The sequence below is a fragment of the Mus caroli genome, chromosome 6 (assembly GCF_900094665.2).
Source record: "Mus caroli chromosome 6, CAROLI_EIJ_v1.1, whole genome shotgun sequence".
Lineage (NCBI taxonomy): Eukaryota > Metazoa > Chordata > Mammalia > Rodentia > Muridae > Mus > Mus caroli.
In genome coordinates, this window is record NC_034575.1 from 45882305 (window position 1) to 45890793 (window position 8489).

Sequence of the window (8489 nt, forward strand, 5' to 3'; positions counted from 1 at the left end):
CTCATCCTCTGCTTCTTCCTCTGCTTCCGGATCCTTAAACCCAAATAACCTCTTTAGTCTACCAACTAGGTCCTGTTTTGGTCCTAATGTTTTATCATAGCAACAGAAAAATAACTTAACCATAAGTTTGTTGTTTTTTCGTTTGCGGTAACAGGGCTGGAACCCAGGGACCTTTGTCGTGGTAAGCAAACATTCGACTGAGCTACATCCCCAGCTCTGTGACATTGCTTATGAACACGAGATTCAGCTGGGAGGAAATATTTTCTAATCTCCTGTAACTCCCATTTTAAAGGTAATGGGGTAACAAAGGAGGGACAAAGAGTCAGTTCTGTGTCCCAAACTCCCTTCTTAGTCCCAGGGGAAATAAGTATGTTATTTGAGAACGCTAAGAGGAGGCACCAGGGGAGCAAGGCCTCCTCCTTCCCCGGTCCCCGGCAGAGGCATCTCAGCTCACATCCGCTGTGCTTCTGCTCTCAGCAGCCTCGCACTACCCCTGTAGCTAAAGTCCTGACTAGAAGTTCTCAGTTGTGTGCCTACCCAAGGAATGCAGAATAAAACTGAACACCTGGCTGAGTCTGGTTACCATGGTATTGGCAAGCAGGCCTGGCAGCGCTGATAGGGAGGCCCCGTGCTGAGCCACCGCATGTACGGCTAAATTTCCACATCCTGCTCCCTGCTGCACTGGCATGAGTCGGAATCCAGTCCACTCTTTTACCTGAACTCTGAGGGATTGCCCGTCTCTATTCCTGATCCTGCCTCTCATCATCACTTTTTAGCTGAGATGAGATGCAATTACCTCCATTGTGTGTGTATGCTTTCTCCCTCTCACCCTTCCTCGCTCTTCCTCTCTCTATCCCACCCCCACCCCACCCCCACTTCTGACAACGCCTCACATTGTAACCCAGACTGACCTGAGAGCTGGGATTACAGACGTGCCCAGCCCTGTTTGTGCCCCATAAATCCTCTCTGTATCACCTGTATTTCTTTTAAAGGCATTCTTTGTAAGCCCGGCACAGGCAGAATCCCACAGTCTGAAGGTAGAGGCAGGAGGAGAAGCAGTTCAAGGCTAGCCCCTGGGGTTCCATGTGGACAGGGCTTTTTTTATTATACCCTTCATTTTTAATTTCTCTTCCATTGTTTCTATAGCATTCCTACAATTTTTCATATCAGGTCATGTATTCCTGATTTGGATCTGGAAATATGGTCAATATTGTTTGATTACATTTCCCAAGAGACCAAAGCCCCTGTCCTATGTCTTACAGGCAAGGATTCTGAGGACATCTGGGGACTCAACATCCCCTTCCATCCCCAATCTGTGAACCCAGGGGCTCAGGAAATCAAGGATGGCAGAGACTGCTGAGCCTGACACTGGAGAAGCCAGCTGCCTTTTGCTCACTGCAGACAGAACTGCAGACAGAACTGGTCTCTGCAGGCCACAGGCATCATCCCTTGTTGGTGGCTCCCTCTTAAGCAATGGATCTTTCTCCTCCTCATTTTTCTTCTCCATTAAATGGGGCGAACAAGGGTGTTAAAAGATATAATTGCCATTTACAGGGAGCCGTGGCGTCTTGGATGAAAGCCTCTGGAGCTGGGAAAGCTTGTCCAAAATGAGTTCATACTTTGATCAACAGAGACCAAGGAAGAAAAACAATCCCTGCATCAGCTAGGATTGTCTGACCTGGCCTGGTCTGGTGTTCTAGTTTGTTTTTGTTTCTGGGATAAAACACTGACCAAAGCCAACTTGGAGAAGAAAAGGTTTATTTTTGTCTTACAACTTCCGGGTCACAGTGGACCACTGAGGGCAGGACTGAGGCAGCGGCTAACTGAGGGACACTGCTTACGTCTTGCTCTCCACAGCTTGCTCAGTCTGTTTTCTTGTACCACCCAAGACCAACTGCAGCTCAGGAGCGACACCACCCACCGTGGGCTGGACTGTCCCTTATCAATCATTAATCAAAACAACAACAACAAGTTCTACATTTTCTTCCCTGAATGCCAACCTGATAGAGGTAGTTTCTCAATCAAGCTTCCTTCCTCCTAGGTAAAGCTAGTTTATATGGAGTTGACAAAAAGCTAGCCAGCACATGTGGGTAGCAAGGTTTTATCTAACAGATTGCCTATGGGGACTTTTTGCTCTTTTTTGAACAGTGTTCACAACCCTTGACTTCTACGCCAGGATTAGGTTACGTAGGGATATCAGATCAGCAGGACTGTAAGCATTCAAGTTTCTGCTCCCACACACACAGTAAATGCTGAGTAAATATTTGCTAAAAAAAACCAGTAAGTTACTTTATTTGCTCAAATTTATGAAACAGGTTTAAGAACCAGATTGCCCTAACAGTTTCAGACTCCAAGATGATGAAGAATATATTGGAATATTTGACATTATTGCTTTGAGTTATTAATAATGTCTATGCACCATTAAGAATAAAGAGGTGGGGCTCATGAAATGGCTAAGAAGGTAAAGGAGAGTGCTGCTAAGGCTGGCAACCTGAGTTCAATCTCCAGGACCCCCATGTTGGAAGGAGAGAAACAACTCCCACAAGTTGTCCTTTGACCTCTGTATGTGCACTGTGGCATGTGCACCTGCGACCTCTGTATATGTACCGTGACATGTGCATCAACGCATATCAACATGCATTTGGAATAAATTAATACAGAAAACAAAAAATAAATAAACTACAAAAAAAATATCCCCCAAAGCTTTGGGCAGTGCTTCAGACGAGAGCAAGCTCAGCTGAAATTCGAGTTATTTTCATTATTTCATCTATTGAAAGAGAGACATTACACAACTACTCCCATCAGAACTTGCTGTTGTCATGAACGCAGTCTTGTTGGGAGGCCACATTTTTTTTTAAGATTTATTTTTATTAATTCTAACAATGTGTAGGTGAGTGTTTGTCTGTGTGTGGGTGTGTGCACATGACTGTAGGTGCCCACAGAGCCATAGGTTCAGATCCCCTGGAGCTGAGGTTCAGACAGTTGTCTGATGTGGGTGCTGGTAACAGAACTTGGGTCCTTTGAAAGAGCGTCAAGTGTTTTAAACCACGGAGCCATCTCTCTGGCCCTGGAAGGCCACATCTTTATTCCAGCATCGTGTCATGGCTCAAAGCATTTTGAAATCTCTCCCTAAGAATTTTACACAGAGGCTGGAGAGATGGCTCAGAGGTTAAGAGCACTGTCTGTTCTTATAGAAGTCCTGAGTTCAATTCCCAGTAGTCACGTGATGGCTCATAACCATCTATAATGAGATCTGGTGCCCTTTTCCAGCCTACAGGCATACATGCAGGCAGAATATTGTGTATATAATAAATAACCTTGAAAAACTTATACATTGGGAGGCAGAGGCAGGCGGATTTCTGAGTTCGAGGCCAGCCTGGTCTACAGAGTGAGTTCCAGGACAGCCAGGGCTATGCAGAGAAACCCTGTCTCGAAAAACTGAAAAACCAAAAAAAAAAAGAAAAGAAAAAGAAAAACTTATACAGAGTGAGGCCTGTTATTTTAATATCTGGTATAGTGTTGAATCTTCATGTTTGGAGAACAAAGGTGTTTATTTAAAGCAGCAAATGGAAGCTGGGTGTGGTGGCATATGCCTTTAATCTCAGCAGGCAGAACTCAGCCAGTTGGAAGCCAGCCTGCTCTGCATAGTGAGTTCCAGGACAGCCAGAGCTGCGTGAGAGAACCTCCCTGTCTCAAAAAATAAAATAGCTAAAGGACATAGGAACTCATATATGACCTAGCAGAGAGTTACTAACTGGAAGGGGTGTGGCACAGTAACATGGAAACCAGCTCCTTGCAGAACTTTGAAACTGGATTTAAAGCAAAGTTTACAGAAATGCCTTCAGAAGTGGCTTTTGTTCCATCCTTGGGTTAAATGTTTTGTTTGTTTTCGGAATGGGGTTTTAGGTAGCTCACACTGGCCTTGAGCTGATATACACTTAAAGGTGACCCTGAACTCCTGCCCTCTGTGCCCACACTTCCCAGGTGCCAGGATTACAGGCAGACTCTGCCACACCCCGCCCAGACATGGTTTTCAAGGATTGGTTTAGTAAGTCTCTTCACTCCCACAGAGAGGCCAAAACAATGAAGGGCACACTGTGGTACAGCACCTGACACCTGGGCCTCAGGCTTCAGCAATGACAGTTGTCTTGATCCAAGAGCACTGCTGTGGCTTGAGTCAGAAAATGTCCTCAACAGGCTCCTTGTGTTTAAATAATTGGTCCCCAGGTGACGGCGCTGTCTTGTGAGGTGGTGACAGCTTCGGGACATATGACCTGGCTAAAAAGATGTGTCACTGGAGGCTGGCCTCAGAAGTTACACTCATTTCCAGCTCCTGCTCGGTTTTTTGCTTTCTGAACACTTATCCAATGAACATAGAGACCGCCTAATGCAAGCATCCTTCTAGAAGCTAGGACTGAAGCATTGAATAAAACTAGCCCTTGACCCTCCTTGCACTGATATTTCTACAGAAGAGCAAGGTATCAATATGTACTCCTGGTTGGCCTCAAATTCTCCCTAGTATGAGGATGACAAGAAGTGTACTGCCAGGCCAGGCAGAAGGTGTTTCTGCTTTAAGTCTTGAGTGATTGGGAATGAGGGTGCGTGTGTGCAGATGGGGGTGATACTAGGATGATCTTGGCTCAGTAAATGTCTGCCACATTCAGCTTTTTATAGACTGATTCTCTTCCTCGTGTGCTGTTGGAGATTTTGAAGATAGGACGCCTGAGCTCAGTAGCTTGGAGCTCGTTAGGGGGCGTGTATATAAATCTGTGAAATTCTTAGAAACAAGGGTGGCACTTGAGTTCTAAAATATTGTGATGTAAGTGACTTAAGGGTTTGCTGCGAACCAAATAAGAATATAGACGAGCCATCAGCCATGGTAGTAACTTCCAGAACCTTGCACACAGTTGGTGCCCAAAAAATATTTCTTTTCCCCCTTGAGTTGGGATGTAGCTCACTTGGTAGAGTCCCTGACAAGCATGCACAAACTCCGGGTTGTTACATTTGTTTAGTGAGTGTGTGTGTGTATGTGTGAGTGTGAGTGTGTGTGTGTGTGTGTGTGTGTGTGTGTGTGTGTGTGTGTGTGTGTAAAATCTTCCCTGGTTGAAGACATGACATAGCATGTATTTACTGTTCTGAAGACAACTGGCAAGGGACTTGGGCAAGCCACCAAGCACTAGTGTACAGGCAGGGAGTACTCTGTTATCTGTGGGTTGCTGTCCCTTCATCGTCTGAGGGGTAGCCCCCTAAAGCTCCATCCTCTGAATATTCAGCATATGGGATTAATCTCTCTCCCATCTGTTCTCCCACAGAGCTTTCCCCAGCTGCCAGCATTGCAGCACTTGGCCTATTCTACTTTGTGGTTTACAGCGGCTGAGGGTTAGTATGACTTGACTCTTGTAAACTCTTGAGGGCCAGGAACCTGTTTGGCTCACCTTTGTACCTGCACAGTACCCAGCATGGGCTTTGCATGTGGAGATTTTTACCAACCCCTCCTGGTTCCCACTAGGGACTCTGGTAAAGACAGGCCCACTGAGGGTTTTTCAACTAAGAAATTGTTTAAGACTAAAAAGGGGTGGGTCTGATGCTAAGGGCCTGTTCCCTAATTGGTTCTCGATCTATCAGTAAAGTTGACAGGAACCAATTGCTGGGTAGAAGGAATAGGTGGGACTTCCAGGTCCCGGGGGAGGTGAGGAGACCGGAGGAGAGAAAAGGAGTTTTCCCCATGCTTGAGGGAGAAAAGCCAACCAGCCATGTGAGATCTGGGGTGGAATGACCACAGTCCGCGTCTACAGGCAGGAGGTTGGGGATGCTGAGCTGGGGCTAAAGGTGGCCGAGCAACTGAAGTTGAGCAGCAGATTGGAGGCGCCCAGCAGTTGTACCAATAAGGCACGTTGAAATTGAACAACTACGTGTGCCTGTGTTTTTCATCAGTGGGTCTAATATTCTTGGGCAGGGGCTGGTAGCGTGGTCCGTCTAGAGCCTAGGCAGGGTAGCAAAAGCTGCATGCTACATTAGCTTACCCAAACTTACAGCTCAACATGGTAAAAGGAGAAAATAGAGGCAAACTCTGAACCTCAAATTCCATGACACTTGAGCCAGGCCACCTCTCCTTTCTAGACCTCAGAACTACTACACATTAAGTAAAGGGTTGGACCACATCAGAGCTTCCACACTCTAAAGTACAGCAGGTCGATTTTCATTGTCAAAAAATTCGGCCAAGTAGGTTGCAAATGCTACATTTTTAGACTTTTTATTGCATTTCTTTATTATGTATGTATGATGGGGGAGGGATGACACATGCCACCACACATTTGGAGATCAGAGAACAACTTGAAGAATTTGAATGTCTCCTACTCCATGGGATCCAAGGATTGAATTCAGAACATCAGGTATGATGGCAAGCGTCTTTACCTGCTGAGCTATCTCTCTGGAAGTGCAAATGATATTTTTAATTAATGAAACAAAATAAGTAAAAGATATTAGAGATTATATTATATTATGAAAGTATTGTTTGTAAACTGTGTTTCTGTATGCACATCACCTCGTTGGACCTCAGCATAAACTGCATTGCTCAGTGTGAGCTACAGCCAACCTCTAAAGTCAAAAGTCGGGTACATCAAGTGTCCTGCAGACTCTGCATTGGTTCCTCCTCCCCTTTTATTGAAAATGGTTTTTTTCTCATATAATACATCCTGGTTATGGTTCCCCTCCCTCTACCACACACAGTTTTTCCCACCTTACCTCCCATCCCTTACTATCATTAGAAAACAAACATGTCGCAGGGCATGGCAGTACATAACTTTAGTCCCAGCACTCAGGAGGCAGAGGCAGGCAGATGCCTGAGTTCAAGGCCAGCCTGGTCTACAGAGTGAAAACTAACAAGTGTCTAAGGGATATAACATAACATAACATAACATAACATAACATAACATAACATAACATAACATAACAGCATGATTTAAAAAAAAAACCTAACACAATAAAATAGGACAAAATAAAAGAAGGGGGAAAAAAAGACAAAAGAAAAGACACAAGAAACAGATAAAAATACAGAGACTCACTCATTCTCACACTCAGGAATACCATCAAAACACTAAACTAGAAGCCATAGACATATACAAAGGACCTATAGGGAGAGAGGGGGAAAGAATATATATATATTCAGCCCTAAATGGAAATGTGTGTGTGTATAAACAAACATGGGGGAAAAGAGCTTTGACATGATATTTTGAGACAAAGAACCTCCAAAAATTCTGTTGAGTTCATTTTCTGTTGGCACCTCCTGCTGGGCATGGCCCTTAGGAGTACTTCGTTTTCCAAGTAGGACTCCCTTTATAGAAAACTAAATTTTCATTTGGAAATGGTTATCAGTTAGAGATGGCTTCTGGGTTAGGGATGGGGCATGTGTCCACTTCTCCTTTCAGCTCTAGGATCCCATCTGGGGCAGACCATGCAGCCCCTGTGCATGCTGCCTCAGTCTCTGTGAGTTCATATCTGGGTCAAGCCTGTTGCTTTAGAGGGCCCTGTTTCCTTAGTGTCTTCAATCTACGATGGTGACCTGCCTGCAACATACACTAGTACAATGGTGGCTCAAAGCTTGTGGGAGTGACCAGCCAATATGCGATCTGACCAAAGGCCTGCTCTGTGAGATGGAGCCCATATCTAGAACCTGAGACTAGAAAGCCCAAGGGCCAAGGTAAAACCAAATGCTGTTGTTCTGCTAAAGGAACCTAGCAATAAAATGACTCCTGGTGACATTCTGTCACAGCCATAGATTGGTGCCTTTACTCAGCCATCACCAGAGATGCTTCCTCTTTTTTCTTTAAGATTTATTTATTTATTATTATATGTAAATACACTGTAGCTGTCTACAGATACCCCAGAAAAAGGCATCAGATTTCATTGTGAGCCACCATGTGGTTTCGGGATTAGAACTCAGGACCTTCAGAAGAGCAGTCAGTGCTCTTAACCACTGAGCCATCTCTCCAGACCAGAAGCTTCGGCTTGCCACAGATTGGAACAAACACAGAAATGGCATTATGCAAAGAGTGGTATATATATATCACTCATATATATATATTCATATATATATGAATGATTTGGAAATTATTATTTTAAATTCCAGATTTTATTCCTCTCCCAGTCTACCCCCACACCACATCCCATACCTTCTACCCCCACCCCCACCCCTACCCCCGTCTCCATGAGGATGTTCCCACCACCACCCCCACCCCACCAGACTGCTAAACTCCCTGGGGCATCCATTCTCTTGAGGGTTAGGTGCATCTTCTCTGACTAAACCCAGACCCAGCAGTCCTCTGTTGTATATGTGTTGGGAGCCTCATAACAGCTGGTGTATGCTGCCAAGTGGGAGATTTTGTAACACCCAGCCCTAAATGGGATGTCTCCTAAACCTTCTCCCCGAGGCTGTGGAAGAGGGGGCAGAAAGAGTATAGGAGCTGCAGATTCTTTTTTTTTTTTTTTTT